Here is a 16312-nt window from a genome sequence, read left to right as displayed (position 1 = left end):
TCCCCCTCTCTCCTGCACTTGGGGTTTTATAGTTGGACAATCTGAATGAGTTTTTTAGATGTATCCTGAGATTCCCTACACCTGCAACCTCCTTACCCCTGGAATCTCAATAAAACCGATGAAGAATTTAATTACAAAAATAAACCAAACCTGATTACTGACAACTTCCTATTCATCCTGGGAAGCCTTTTCTGACCTCCTTTGTTTCCTGGCCTTTGCCTTCTGTACCTTGTACCACCTCTATCAGAGTATACACCTCACCATTGTGATGGTTTTTTATTAACAGTTTATTGAGATATAATTCACATACCACAAAATTTAGCCGTCGAAAGTGTATAATGCAGTGACTTAGCACATTCACAGATTTCTGCAACCATCACCACCATCAATTTTGGACCATTTTGATTACTCCAGAAAGAAATTCCACACCCTTTAGCTGACATCCCCAAGCCGCCTATCCTTCTAGCTCTAGGCAACCATTAATCTGTTTTCTGTCACTCTATATATTTGCCTATTCTGGCCATTTCATATACAGTTGACCTTTGAATAATGCAGGGGTCAGGGGCTGACACTCCACGCAGTCAAAAATCTGCCTATAACTCCTAGTCGCCTCTCCGTATATGCATTCCTCCGTATCTGTAGTTCCGCATCTACGGCTTCAACCAACCATGGACCATGTAGTACTATTTACTATGGAAAGAAAGGCATGTCTAAGTGGACCTGCTCAGTTCAAACCTGTGTTGGTCAATTGTAAATGGAATCATACTATATGTGGCCTTTTGTGACTGGCTTCTTTCATTTAGCATAACATTGTCAAGGTCTGTCTATGTTGTAGCATGTATCAGTACTTTGTTTCTTATCCATTCATCCTTTGATGGACATTTGCTGTTTCTACTTTTTGGCTACTACGAATAATGCTGCTATGAATATTTGTGTACAAGTTTTTGTATGGACATATGTTTTTGTTTCACTTGGGTCTATACCTAGGAGTGGAATTGTGGGTCATATGGTGACTGTATGTTTAATTTTTTGAGGAACTGCCAGACTGTTTTCCAAAGTGGCTGCAGCATTTTACATTCCCACCAGCAGTGTGTGAGGGTTCCAATTTCTTCATATCCTCAACACTTGTTATTGTCTTTTTGATTACAGTTGACTCTTGAACAACATGGATTTGAACTGCATGGGTCCACATATATGTTGTTTTTTTTTTTAATAAATACATACCACAGTACTACATGATCCAGTAGGTTGAATTCACGGGTATGGGACTGCAGATACAGAGGGCCAAGTGTAAAGTTATATTCGAATTTTTGACTACTTGGGGGTCAGTGCCCCTAAGCCCTGCATTGTTCAAGAGTCAACCGTATAGCCATTCTAGTGGGTGTGAAGTTGTGGCTCACTGTGGCTTTGCTTCACATCTCCTTGATGTCTCAGGATGTCGAACATCTTCTCGTATGCTTATTGGCCACTTGTATATCATCTTTGGAGAACTGTCTATTCAGATCCTTTGCCCAATTTTAAATTGGGTTATTTGTCATTTTATTAGTAAGTTGTAAGAGTTTTTTATATAATCTATATACAAGTTCCTTATTAGATATATAATTTGTACTATTGACATTTGGAGCCGGATGATTGTCCTGTTCATTGTAGGATGTTCAGCAGCGTCTTGGCCTCCGCCCACTAGATGTCAGTAGTGCACTTCTCCCAAACCCCAGCTGTGACTAAAAATACCTGCAGACTTTGCCGAGCATCCCCTGGGGACACAGGTGGAATTGCCCCCGTGGAGAAGCACTGATTCAGAGAAATCTAGTTCTGTTCTCTCCCCTCCAGCATAGTCCCTTCCTTCCCTATGGCAACCATTAATTCATTTTTTTGAATGGGTTATCTTCCCATTTTTAAAGTATAAGTAAATCTGTATGTCTACTTGTAACCCCTTCCCCTTCTTAAGATAAGTGACAGCATACTCTGCCCATCTTTTCTGCCTTGCTTTTTTCACTTAACTATGTATGCTGGAGTGGAGATCACCCCGTGGAAGGATATAGAGATATTCTTCACTCATTTTTTTTTAAAAATAAATTTATTTATTTATTTTTGGCTGCGTTGGGTCTTCGTTGCTGTGCGCGGACTTCCTCTCGTTGTGGTGAGCGGGGGCTACTCTTTTTTTTTTTTTTTGCTGTACGCGGGCCTCTCACTGCTGTGGCCTCTCCCGTTGCGGAGCACAGGCTCCGGACACACAGGCTCCGCGGCCATGGCTCGCGGGCCCAGCCGCTCCGCGGCATGTGGGACCCTCCGGGATCAGGGCACGAACCCGTGTCCCCTGCATCGGCAGGCGGACTCTCAACCACTGCGCCACCAGGGAAGCCCGGGGGCTACTCTTCATTGTGGTGCGTGGGCTTCTCATTGCAGTGGCTTCTCTTGTTGCGGAGCATGGGCTCTAGGCACATGGGCTTCAGTAGTTGTGGCTTGCGGGCTCTAGAGTGCAGGCTCTGTAGTTGGAGCGCACGGGCTTAGTTACTCCGTGGCACGTGGGATCTTCCTGGACCAGAGCTCGAACCCCGTGTCCCCTGCGTTGGCAGGCGGATACTTAACCACTGCATCACCAGGGAAGTCCACTTCACTCATTTTTATAGCTTGCAATTCAGACTATAATGAATTGTAACTTCCCAGCCAGATGGCACTTTTAAGTCTTATACTCAGAAGACTTAATACAAGTGAAGAGTTCCTTACAAGGCTTTAACAGAAACATATGTCCCGACTAATGGCTGAAATGGCTGTGCCAGGCGAACCTTGGGTTTTCTTTTAGAGAATACTTTGGGATAGGAAGTGATTTTACCAGTAGGTGCCACTGTTAGATAGCTTTGGCAAGGTTAATTCCTTGATGACTCTCCTTTACTCTTTGTGTGTGTGTGTGTGTGTTTGCGTATTTTTAAGACATTTATACACAGGATAAAAAAGTTAAGCCCTACAGAAAAGGTATAAAACTGCCTCTCATGTGCCCCTACCTTACCTCAGTTCCCTTACCCAGAGGTGACTACCTTCATCCATTTCTTTTGTTATTCTTCCAAATATTGTGTGTGTGTACAAATGCCTACCTGCAAACATATATGGACATATGTTCCTTTAAAAAAATACATATGCTACCATGCTTGAGACATCGTTCCCCTTGCTTTTTTTTTTTTTAAATAAATTTATTTTATTTATTTATTTATTTATGGCTACGTTGGGTCTTTGTTGCTGTGTGCTGGCATTCTCTAGTTGCGGTGAGCAGGGACTACTCTTCGTTGTGGTGTGCGGGCTTCTCATTGCGGTGGCTTCTCTTGTTGCGGAGCACAGGCTCTAGGCGCGCAGGCTCAGTAGTTGTGGCTCTCAGGCTCTAGAGCGCAGGCTCCGTAGATGTGGCACATGGGCTTAGTTGCTCCTCGGCATGTGGTATCTTCCCGGACAAGGGCTCAAACCTGTGTCCCCTGCATTGGCAGGCGGATTCTTAACCGCTGTGCCACCAGGGAAGCCCCCTCCTTGCTCTTTGTACTCGTCGCTCCACATCAGTGCACAGGGATCTGCTACATACTTGCCTTGCTCTACACATCATTCTTTATTTAAACAGTCTCATATTGATGAATATTTTGGTTGTGTCCATTATTTGCTGCTTTAAATCATGCTGCAAATTAGTATGTGTACATGTGTTCTCATAGCGACACATACACACTTCTATGGGATGAATTCCTAGAAGGGGAATTGCGAAGTCAGAGGAATTGTGCGACTTACATTTTGATAGTTTCTATACTCATAAGTGAGATTAGAACAATAAAACCTAATTGCTACTGAACATATTTATGTCCTGCATTCAGTTTGTTGGAGAAAAATAGCCTTAAGAGCCACCATTTATGAGGATGGAGAGAAATCTTACTGAAGGAAAAGACTAAGGTAATAGAATCACCAGGGAGCAGACACCAGGAAGCCTGGGGAATCACTTAAACTTGAGCAAATAGCAATGACTTACAGTGGGTATGGCCATTCTGGCCCTTCTCGCTAAAAAAGTAAATAGTTTTGGAAACCAGGAGCCTCCTAAAGGGTATATTTGCAGCTAAAATCTGTTTTATGGGTGTGGGGGATAAAAATAATTTCCCTCTACTCTTCTGGATTCTTGGCTGAGACCCCTTGTAATAAAGGAATAACAGGGGAAAAACAAACAGAAGCTTAATAACATGGATACCTCCTGTATACCCAGGAAAACTGAGTAACTCCCAGAAATGGCCCAAGCCACCATCTTAAGTACTGTCTCCAGCTACAGAGAAAAGATGTTGGGGGTGGAAGTATTTATGGGAGGTTTTCAAGGCAAAGCACAGTAAACAAGGGTGAGTTTGTTATGCAGATTTAAGTCCCTGCCTTCTCCATTGAAAAGAGTTTCTAGAGATTTAGAGTCACCCTTCTCTTCCTGGTACAGAGAGGGAGACACCCTTACAAATGGAGGTTTCCCTTGTAAATGCAAATGTCTCTAACAAAAGGGTAACTTCTGTTCTGTTTTAGAGCTTCTCCTATGTCTCCTGTTTCTTAAAAATAATCAGCCCAGGATAATCTTATGCCAAAGAGGCATATTTTGTGTGTGGGGGGCAAATTCTGCTCCCCTTCGTGGGCCATCGTGGCCCTCCTTTGGCATGCATGATTAATCTTATGGTTGCTTATTAAATCAGTAGATATACTGGCATACAGCACAGATATCTAAGAGGGGGCGTCTCTTATGCACATAAAAGGAGAAATAGTTTTTTTTCTAAGAGTGAAGGTAGAGTCTTTCTGAGTCTGGAAGTACCAGGAGAGAGTGAGTAAAATTTATTTTATTGTGCCATTTCTCTGCTTGATCCACAAGGTGAAATAGAAGGCTCTGGAACTTTGCAGAATATTTAGGTTCTACAGCAAGTCTGACTTTCTGGCCTGCTTTAAAGCAGCTTCACGTGCCTTCTAGATGATGTGTACCAGGAGCACAGCTGTAGCTGGCTTGTATTCTGACTCTGTATCAATCACATGGCTGCTGCTGACACCCTTGACCTTGAATTTGGCTTCAGATCTCTCCAGTTCATGTGGAGGATAGCTCATGGCATTGTAGAGTTTATATTTAGAATGTTTTTGGCTTTTGAGATATATATAGGAAGAATGATCTCAATCTGATGTTTAGGTATGTGGATATGCATAATTTTTAGCATTTCTTTTCTGTTTACTGAAAATTATAACTTAAAAATATGAATTTACATTAGATATGGAAACAGAATCTGAAAACAGAATCCATGTTCCACATTCAAACACATCAACACAGACTGGTGTCAACTAAAAAAATAATACAGGAGGCTGCAAATAGGAAAAGAGTTCATCTGGAATCATAAGAATTGTAATTTGGGGGAATTCCCTGCCAGTGGTTAGAACTCCACGCTTCCACTGCCGGGGGGTGGGGGTGGGGCCGGGTTCGATCCCTGGTCGGGGAACTAAGATCCCACAAGCCCCGCTGCATGGCCAAAAAAACCCATAACCTTCCAGGCAACTTTTATAAATTTGAAGACTGCTTTAATTTAGAACATTGTAGTAAGCATTTCCCAACTAACAAAATGATCTTAAAGAAGTCATTTGGAGCTTAGTTTGGGCTAAAGAACTTTTTTCTCATAAAAGCAGCTGTGAGCAAGACAGCTGTACTGTGGGTAAAATAGCTTTTTATGGACCAGTGTGGGAGACTAATAGTCACTTAATCCTGTCTCTGTGGGGACCATAGGTTCAGAGTTGATATCAGGCTGTTACTGGAGTCTACGTTTTAAAAGGAGTCAGCACAGCTGGGAGTAAGCCCCCATTAGTGAATCAATAAGGGTAGCCCATAATTTTAACAATAACTGAATAACTAAATGAGTACTTCAAAGCTAATGTATTTGAAAGCTTTTATACCTTTAGCTCAATGGGAAATGCCTTAGGAATAGGTATTTCAACAACTTGAAAGATTTTTTCTTTTTTGCAGTAGAAATAGCTGGATTCTAGTGGAAAGAGATTATTAAGAAAAAACTCACTGTGCATTTGGCACTCGTCCACTTAAGTGCAGTCCTAAATGTAGTGTATTACAAATGAGCAGCTGCCACAACCCTGCTTGCACGCAGTTTAGTTGGAGACACAAGACACAGATGCCTGAGACATACAACCAAATGTGTGGCAGTATGTGAGTACGCCCTCAGTAATGCTACCAGCTCTGACAACCAGGACTTCTGCCATGAGAGAATGTTCTGGATCTGTGCCATCCTTTATGGCAGCCACGAGCCACATGGGGCTGTGGAGCACTTGAAATTTAGCTAGGGTGGCTAAGGAACTGAATTTTATTTTTTTATTTTTATTTTATTTATTTAGTTAGTTAGTTTTGGATCCCTCCCTGTCTCTTCCAGCTTCTCGTTGCTCCGAGAAACCCTTAGCTTCCTTGGCTACTTCACTCTTCTTTTTTTGAATTTTTCAATTTAATTTAATTTATTTTTTTATACAACAGGTTCTTATTAGTCATCAGTTTTATACACATCAGTGTATACATGTCAATCCCAATTGCCCAATTCATCACACCACCATCCCCACCCCCCTGCCGCTTTCCCCCCTTGGTGTCCATAGATTTGTTCTCTACATCTGTGTCTCAGTTTCTGCCCTGCAAACCGGTTCATCTGTACCATTTTGCTAGGTTCCACATATATGCGTTAATATACGATACTTGTTTTTCTCTTTCTGACTTCACTCTGTACGACAGTCGCTAGGTTGATCCACATCTCAACAAATGACCCAATTTCGTTCCTTTTTAATGGCTGAGTAATATTCCATTGTATATACGTACCACATCTTCTTTATCCATTCGTCTGTCGATGGGCATTTACGTTGCTTCCATGACCTGGCTATTGTAAATAGTGCTGCAATGAACATTGGGGTGCATGTGTCATTTTGAATTATGATTTTCCCTGGGTATATGCCCAGTAGTGGGATTGCTGGATCATATGGTAATTCTATTTTTTGTGTTTTAAGGAACCTCTGTACTGTTCTCCATAGTGGCTGTATCAATTTACATTCCCACCAACAGTGCAAGAGGGTTCCCTTTTCTCCACACCCTCTCCAGCATTTGTTGTTTGTAGATTTTCTGATGCTGCCCATTCTAACTGGTGTGAGGTGATACCTCATTGTAGTTTTGATTTGCATTTCTCTTAATAATTAGTGATGTTGAGCAGCTTTTCATGTGCTTCTTGGCCATCTGTATGTCTTCTTTGGAGAAATGTCTAGGACTTCAGTCCATTTTTGGATTGGGTTGTTTGTTTTTTAATATTGAGCTGCATGAGCTATTTATATATTTTGGAGATTAATCCTTTATCCATTGCATCGTTTGTGAATATTTTCTCCCATTCTGAGGGTTGTCTTTTCGTCTTGTTTATGGTTTCCTTTGCTGTGCAAAAGATTTGAAGTTTCATTAGGTCCCATTTGTTTATTTTTGTTTTTATTTCCATTACTCTAGGAGGTGGATCAAAACAGATCTTGCTGTGATTTATGTCAAAGAGTGTTCTTCCTATGTTTTCCTCTAAGAGTTTTATAGTGTCTGGTCTTACATTTGGGTCTCGAATCCATTTTGAGTTTATTTTTGTCTTTGGTGTTAGGGAGTGTTCTAATTTCATTCTTTTACATGTAGCTGTCCAGTTTTCCCAGCACCATTTATTGAAGAGGCTGTCTTTTCTCCATTGTATATTGTTGCCTCCTTTGTCATAGATTAGTTGACCATAGGTGCGTGGGTTTATCTCTGGGCTTTCTATCTTGTTCCATGGATCTCTGTTTCTGTTTTTGTGCCAGTACCATATTGTCTCCATTACTGTAGCTTTATAGTATAGTCTGAAGTCAGGGAGTCTGATTCCTCCAGCTCCGTTTTTATCCTTCAAGACTGTTTTGGCTATTCAGTGTCTTTTGTGTCTCCATACAAATTTTAAGATGATTTGTTCTAGTTCCGTAAAAAACGCCATTGGTAATTTGATAGGGATTGCATTGAATCTGTAGATTGCTTTGGGTAGTATGGTCGTTTTCACAATATTGATTCTTCCAATCCAAGAACATGGTATGTCTCTCCATATGTTGCTATCATCTTTAATTTCTTTCATTAGTGTCATATAGTTTTCTGCATACAGGTCTTTTGTCTCCCTAGGTAGGTTTATTCCTAGGTATTTTATTCTTTTTGTCGCAGTGGTAAATGGGAGTGTTTCCTAAATTTCTCTTTCAGATTTTTCATCATTAGTGTATACGAATGCAAGAGATTTCTGTGCATTAATTTTGTATCCTGCAACTTTACCAAATTCATTGATTAGCTCTAGTAGTTTTCTGGTGGCATCTTTAGGATTCTCTATGTATAGTATCATGTCATCTGCAAACAGTGACAGTTTTACTTCTTCTTTTCCAATTTGGATTCCTTTTATTTCTTTTTCTTCTCTGATTGCCGTGGCTAGGACTTCCAAAACTATGTTGAATAATAGTAGTGAGAGTGGACATCCTTGTCTTGTTCCTGATCTTAGAGGAAATGCTTTCAGTTTTTCACCATTGAGAATGATGTTTGCTGTGGGTTTGTCGTATATGGCCTTTATTATGTTGAGGTAGGTTCCCTCTATGCCCACTTTCTGGAGCGTTTTTATCATAAATGGGTGTTGAATTTTGTCAAAAGCTTTTTCTGCATCTATTGAGATGATCATATGGTTTTTATTCTTCAATTTGCTAATATGGTGTATCACATTGATTGATTTGCATCTGTTGAAGAATCCTTGCATCCCTGGGATAAACCCCACTTGATCATGGTGTATGATCCTTTTAATGTGTTGTGGGATTCTGTTTGCTAGTATTTTGTTGAGGATTTTTGCATCCATATTCATCAGTGATAGTGGTCTGTAATTTTCTATTTTTGTAGTATCTTTGTCTGGTTTTGGTATCAGGGTGATGGTGGCCTCATAGAATGAGTTTGGGAGTGTTCCTTCCTCTGCAAGGTTTTGGAAGAGTTTGAGAAGGATGGGTGTTAGCTCTTTTCTAAATGTTTGATAGAATTCACCTGTGAAGCCATCTGATCCTGGACTTTTGTTGGAAGATTTTCAATCACAGTTCCAACTTCATTACTTGTGATCGGTCTGTTCGTATTTTCTATTTCTTCCTGGTTCAGCCCTGGAAGGTTATACCTTTCTAAGAATTTGTCCATTTCTTCCAGGTTGTCCATTTTATTGGCATAGAGTTGCTTTTAGTAATCTCTTAGGATGCTTTGTATCTCTGCAGTGTCTGTTGTAACTTCTCCTTTTTCATTTTGAATTCTGTTGATTTGAGTCCTCTCCCTCTTTTTCTTGATGAGTCTGGCTAATGGTTTATCAATTTTGTTTATCTTCTCAAACAACAAGCTTTTAGTTTTATTGATCTTTGCTATTGTTTTCTTTGTTTCTATTTCATTTATTTCTGCTCTGATCTTTATGATTTCTTTCCTTCTGCTAACTTTGGGTTTTGTTTGTTCTTCTTTCTCTAGTTCCCTTAGGTGTAAGGTTAGATTGTTTATTTGAGATTTTTCTTGTTTCTTTTTTTTTTTTTTTTTTTTTTTTTTTGCGGTACGGGGGCCTCTCACTGTTGTGGCCTCTCCTGTTGCGGAGCACAGGCTCCGGACACGCAGGCTCAGCGGCCACGGCTCACGGGCCCAGCCGCTCCACGGCATGTGGGATCTTCCCGGACCGGGGCACGAACCCGTGTCCCCTGCATCGGCAGGCGGACTCTCAACCACTGCGCCACCAGGGAAGCCCTCTTGTTTCTTGAGGTAGGCTTGTATAGCTATAAACTTCCCTCTTAGAACTGCTATTGCTGCATCCCATAGGTTTTGGATCGCTATGTTTTCATTGTCATTTGTCTCTAGGTATTTTTTGATTTCCTCTTTGATTTCTTCAGTGATGTCTTGGTTAATTAGTAATGTATTGTTTAGTCTCCATGTGTTGTGTTTTTTATGGTTTTTTTCCCTGTAATTCATTTCTAATCTCATAGCGTTGTGGTCAGAAAAGATGCTTGATATGATTTCAGTTTTCTTAAATTTACTGAGGCTTGATTTGTGACCCAGGATGTGATCTATCCTGGAGAATGTTCTGTGCGCACTTGAGAAGAAAGTGTAATCTGCTGTTTTGGGATGGAATGTCCTATAAATATCAGTTAAACCTATCTGGTCTATTGTGTCATTTAAAGCTTCTGTTTCCTTCTTTATTTTCATTTAGGATGATCTGTCCATTGAGGTGTTAAAGTCCCCCACTATTATTGTGTTCCTGTCGATTTCCTCTTTTATAGCTGTTAGCAGTTGCCTTATGTATTGAAGTGCTCCTATTTTGGGTGCATATATATTTATAGTTGTTATATCTTCTTCTTGGATTGACCCCTTGATCATTATGTAGTGTCTTTCCTTGTCTCTTGTCACATTCTTTATTTTAAAGTCTATTTTATCTGATATGAGTATTGCTACTCCGGCTTTCTTTTGATTTCCATTTGCATGGAATATCTTTTTCCATCCCCTCGCTTTCAGTCTGTATGTGTCCCTAGGTCTGAAGTGGGTCTCTTGTAGAGAGCATATATTATATGGGTCTTGTTTTTGTATCCATTCAGCAGGCCTGTGTCTTTTGGTTGGAGCATTTAATCCATTCATGTTTAAGGTAATTATTGATATGCATGTTCCTTTGAACATTTTCTTAATTGTTTTGGGTTTGTTTTTGTAGGTCCTTTTCTTCTCTTGTGTTTCCCACTTAGAGAAGTTCCTTTAGCATTTGTTGTAGAGCCGGTTTGGTGGTGCTGAATTCTCTTAGCTTTTGCTTGTCTCTAAAGCTTTTGATTTCTCCATCGAATCTGAATGCGATCCTTGCCGGGTAGAGTAGTCTTGGCTGTAGGTTCTTCCCTTTCATCACTTTAAGTATATCATTCCAATGCCTTCTGGCTTGTAGAGTGTCTGCTGAGAAATCAGCTGTTAACCTTATGGCAGTTCCCTTGAATGTTATTTGTCATTTTTCCCTTGCTGCTTTCAATAATTTTTGTCTTTAATTTTTGCCAATTTGATTACTATGTGTCTCGGCATGTTTCTCCTTGGGTTTATCCTGTGTGGGACTCTCTGTGCTTCCTGGACTCGGGTGGCTATTTCTTTTCCCATGTTAGGGAAGTTTTTGACTATAATCTCTTCAAACATTTTCTTGGGTCCTTTCTCTCTCTCTTCTCCTTCTGGGACCCCTGTAATGCAAATGTTGTTGCGTTTAATGTTGTCCCAGATGTCTCTTAGGCTGTATTCATTTCTGTTCATTCTTTTTTCTTTATTCTGTTCTGCAGCAATGAATTCCACCATTCTGTCTTCCAGGTCACTTATCCGTTCTTCTGCCTCAGTTATTCTGCTATTGATTCCTTCTAGTATAGTTTTCATTTCAGTTATTGTATTGTTCATCTCTGTTTGTTTGTTCTTTAATTCTTCTAGGTCTTTGTTAAACATTTCTTGCATCTTCTTGCTCTTTGCCTCCATTTTTTTCCCAAGGTCCTGGATCATCTTCACTATCATTATTCTGAATTCTTTTTCTGGAAGGTTGCCTATCTCCACTTCATTTAGTTGTTTTTCTGGGGTTTTATCTTGTTCCTTCATCTGATACATAGCCCTCTACCTTGTCACCTTTTCTGTCTTTCTGTGAATGTGGTTTTTGTTCCACAGGCTGCAGGATTGTAGTTCTCCTTGCTTCTGCTGTCTGCCCTCTGGTGGATGAGGCTATCTAAGAGGCTTGTGCAAATTTCCTGATGGGAGGGACTGGTGGTGGGTAGAGCTGGGTGTTGCTCTGGTGGGCAGAGCTCATTAAAACTTTAATCCTCTTCACTGCTGATGGGTGGGGCTGGGTTCCCTCCCTGTTGGTTGTTTGGCATGAGGGGACCCAACACTGGAACCTACCCGGGCTCTTTGGTGGGGCTAATGGCGGCCTCTGGGAGGGCTCACGCCAAGGAGTACTTCCCAGAACTTCTGCTGCCAGTGTCCTTGTCCTCATGGTGAGACACAGCACCCCCCGCCTCTGCAGGAGACCGTCCAACACTAGCAGGTAGGTCTGGTTCAGTCTCCTATGGGGTCACTGCTCCTTCCCTTGGGTCCTGATGTGCACACTACTTTGTGTGTGCCGTCCAAGAGTGGAGTCTCTGTTTCCCCCAGTCCTCTCAAAGTCCTGTAGTCAAATCCCGCTAGCCTTCAAAGTCTGATTCTATAGGAATTCCTCCTCCTGTTGCCGGACCCCCAGGTTAGGAAGCCTGACGTGGGGTCAGAACCTTCACCCCAGTGGGTAGACTTCTGTGGTATAAGTGTTCTCCAGTCTGTGAGTCACCCACCCAGCAGTTATGGGATTTGATGTTATTGTGATTGCGCCCCTCCTACCATCTCATTGTGGCTTTTCCTTTGTCTTTGGAAGTGGGGTATCTTTTTTGGTGAGTTCCAGTGTCTTCCTGTCGATGATTGTTCAGCAGTTAGTTGTGATTCTGGTGTTCTCGCATGAGGGAGTGAGAGTGTGTCCTTCTCCTCTGCCATCTTGGTTCAGGGCCTACTTCACTCTTATCTCTATCACCTTGGTTACATTGCTTCCTCCTCTTCCTATGTCTCTGTGTCTTCTCTTCTGTGAAGGAAGTGAATTTTAAATTTAATTTAATTTAAAAAAAAATTTATTTAATTAGTTTATTTTTGGCTGCGTTGGGTCCTTGCTGCTGTGCACGGGCTTTCTCTAGTTGCGGTGATCAGGGGATACTCTTTTTTGTGGTGCTTGGGCTTCTCATTGCGGCGGCTTCTCTTGTTGCGGAGCTCCGGCTCTAGGCACGCGGGCTTCAGCAGTTGTGGCACGTGGGCTCAGTAGTTGTGGCTCGTGGTCTCTAGAGCGCAGGCTCAGTAGTTGTGGTGCACAGGCTTAGTGACTCTGCAGCATGTGGGATCTTCCTGGCCCAGGGCTCGAACCTGTGTCCCCTGCATTGGCAGGTGAATTCTTAAACACTCTGCCACCAGGGAAGTCCCTAAATTTTATTTAATTTTAATTGATTTTAATGTCAATAGCCACCTAGTGTAGTGGCCAAGGTATTGCACAGCACAGGTGGACCTTGGATACTTAAGAATTCGGGGTCCGGGGTGGTGAGAGGGGGGAAATACTGTGGGTTACAGTAAGAAGGGAAGATTGTGAGACTCTTGGAGAGTTCATTGAAAAGAGGGGAGGCTTATGCTAGGCTGGAATGTCCAAGATTTGGTCATAAAATAGTGTGGCCGAAGCACATCTCTCCTGTACAGAAGTGGAAGGAAATAAAGGAGATTGGTGTGAATTTGTAGAGGTCCTTGAGTGTCAGTGTCAAAATTAATGCTGAAGGATCAGGGAATGAGTAAGATAATACCTGCCAACCTTGACATATTATGTAATTGATAAATACTGTACTTGTTACTGAAGACTTGTCAATAGAAATGGGTGTTTTAGGAGGATTCACTTGGCATAGGAGACAGAGGGATGAGAGGGGAGAAAAGACTTCAGGCAGTGTGCAAATCTGCATCACAGTCTTGCCCTTGTTGACTGTGCTTTTCCTAGTCACCTCCCATAACTGACTCTACCCACCTTCAACATCCTCTTGTCTGGGCTGAAGTTGGTATTTAAGGTTAGGGTTTTGGCCATTTTGGTGAGTTACTCAGTTTTCCTGGGTCTCTCCCATGTATACATGTTATTAAACTTTGATTTTGTCTTGTTAATCTGTCTCATGTCAATTTAACTGTTAGACCAGCCAGAAGACCTTATAAGGGTAGAGGAAAGTGTCTTCCTTCTTAACAACATGATGTTTATTTGTTGTGTTTCCTCTCTTTTTCAATGCCCAGTGCTGCCCCTTCTCTGCACGTTGTATTCAATGTTGCTTCTACAAATCCCAGTTGAAATACTACTTCTTAGATTAAGCCTTTCCCTCACCTGATCTCAAAATCACTGACTTAGGATCTGAGAGGTCTGACAATTTGTATCTCTTATGGCATCTTGTATAATACCTTGCCTGTAGTAGGTGCTTTATGTATGTTGGAATTGAGATAGTGTATATTTACTTTGTGAGAGGCGAATTGAGATCGAAAACATAGGCGAAAATGGGAAGCTAACATGACCTAAACATTAGAACTCAAGAAAGCACATACAACAAAACATAAAACTCCAAGCTATAGACTAATGTTGGTTATTAATAAAGATGTAAAAACCTTAAATAAAATATTAGAATGTCTAATTTAATAGTGTTAAGGGATAATCAGTCATGAATGGATAGTGTGTTTATCCTGGGAATTAAATTGATTAACACATCATATTGTTCAAACAAAAGAGTGAACCCCCGTATCACCATAGACACTCAATAGGCAGTGTACAGTATCTACACCCTGGTGCTCACAATCTCATAACAAACTTGACAGGGTGCTTCAAACAAGAGAAAGAATATCTTTTACAAAACAGTACCCAACCATAAACTCAGTGGGAGAATAAAGATCTTCCCTGACTTATGATGGGGTTATGTCCTGAATATGGGAAGTCAATGCATTTAATACGCCTAACCTACCGAACATCATAGTTTAGCCTAGCCTACCTTAAATGTGCTCAGAACACTTACATTAGCCCACAGTTGGGAAGAACCATCTCACACAAAGCCTATTTCATAATAAAGTGTTAAAAATCTCATGAAATTGTTACTGAACCAAACTTGGGTCCACCTGCCTGATGCACAGCAAAGCCAGTCTGCTGACATCGGGTTCTGGTGAGGGACGGGACAGCGTTTATTGCAGGGTGCCAAACAAGGAGAATGTGCAGCTAGTGCTCAAAAGACCCAAACTCCCTGATGGCTTTTAGGCAAGGGTTTTTAAAGGCAGCATTATGGGAGAGGGTCGTAGAGTGCCTGATCAGCTCATGGACATTCTTTCTGATTGGTTGGTGGTGAGGTAACAGGGTGATGTTTCAGGAATCTCAATCATCAGTCTTCTGGTTCCAACCAGTCTGGGGTCTGTGTGCTTGTGGTCAGCATGTAGTCAACATCTTCCACTTAGTTTCTGCAGAACAACTCAAAGATATGTGTCAGATTGTTGTCTATATCCCTTCAGGAGGAACTAGGAGTCCTGTGACTCTATTGTTTAAGCTATTAGTACTTTTCTTGTTTGATTGCTTTCCTTTGTTTCTGCATTTTCCACTTCTCTAATCATTAACTGGGTCTGCTCTTTGGAACCTGGGGAAAGCCTAGGAGACAAAAGCTTTTTCTACAAACAAGCAACAGGAGACAAGGAGGCGCTTGTACCCAGGAGGGCCTCGCAGGGTCCTGCTCTGTTTCATAATTTATTGAATACTGTACTGAAAGTGAAAAACAGAATGGTTGTCTGGGTGCAGAATGGTTGTACGTGTATCAGTTGTTTCCCCTCGTGATTGCACGGCTGACGGGGAGCTGTGGCTGCCACTGCCCAGCATCACGAGAGGATCATATTGCATATCTCAAGCTCAGGAGGAGATCAAAATTCAAAAATTGAAGTACAGTTTCTGCTAAATGCACATTGCTTTTATACCATCTTAAAGCTGAAAAATGGAAAGTTGAAGCATTGTAATTTGGGTACCATCTGTAGTGGGGGATTCCTATAAAAACCAGAAATAATAAAAGATATGTACTGTTGCGATTAATGAAGTAGTTAAAATGAGACTGATGAATGCTGTCTGGGGAGTGAAGTTGGTGCTCTCCTGCCTGTTTGTAGCAATATGAATCAATACAACCTTTTGGAAGTCAACTAGGTGGTCTCTTTCACAAAGCATAAAAATATTCATACCCTCTGACTCAGACATTTACTTCTCCGAAATTCTCCTAAGGAGTCTGATATGTTGACAAAGAAGTGAACAGGTATTCAGTATAACATTAGTTAGAAGAATCAGAAAATGACAGTAATTTAGATGCCCCACAATGGGGAAATAGTTGAGACCATTAAGGGGTATCCCTACAGTGGAATATAATAAGTCATTAGAAATGTTTAAGGCTTTTGATGCTATGAGAATGCTCTTGTATGAATTAGAATGATACAGATTGTGTTTAAACATTCCGTCATGGTGTATAAAAATCTCCTTTGTTTCTTGATGGAAGGGTTAGAACTCATTTTTCTTTTTTTCTGGTTAAATTTCTGAGTGTTTGAAATAGGTTCCAATGCACTTCCCAAAATTTAGGTGGTTGTATGTTCCGACTGTTCCAAATAAGAAAGAGGTTGAAAAAAGGCTCATTATGAAAAACAACAATATGGTATTTTACAAATGTTTTC

General features: G+C 41.2%; 1 protein-coding gene across 1 annotated transcript in view; it reads left to right on the top strand.

Moving 5' to 3' along the window:
* CTPS2 (CTP synthase 2) overlaps positions 1 to 16312 on the top strand; it is a 99189-nt gene that overhangs the window by 27391 nt on the left and 55486 nt on the right. The window lies entirely within an intron of this gene.

This window comes from Hyperoodon ampullatus, assembly GCF_949752795.1.
Source record: "Hyperoodon ampullatus genome assembly, chromosome: X".
Taxonomy (NCBI): Eukaryota; Metazoa; Chordata; class Mammalia; order Artiodactyla; family Ziphiidae; genus Hyperoodon; species Hyperoodon ampullatus.
This window is presented reverse-complemented; position numbering and strand designations above follow the sequence as displayed.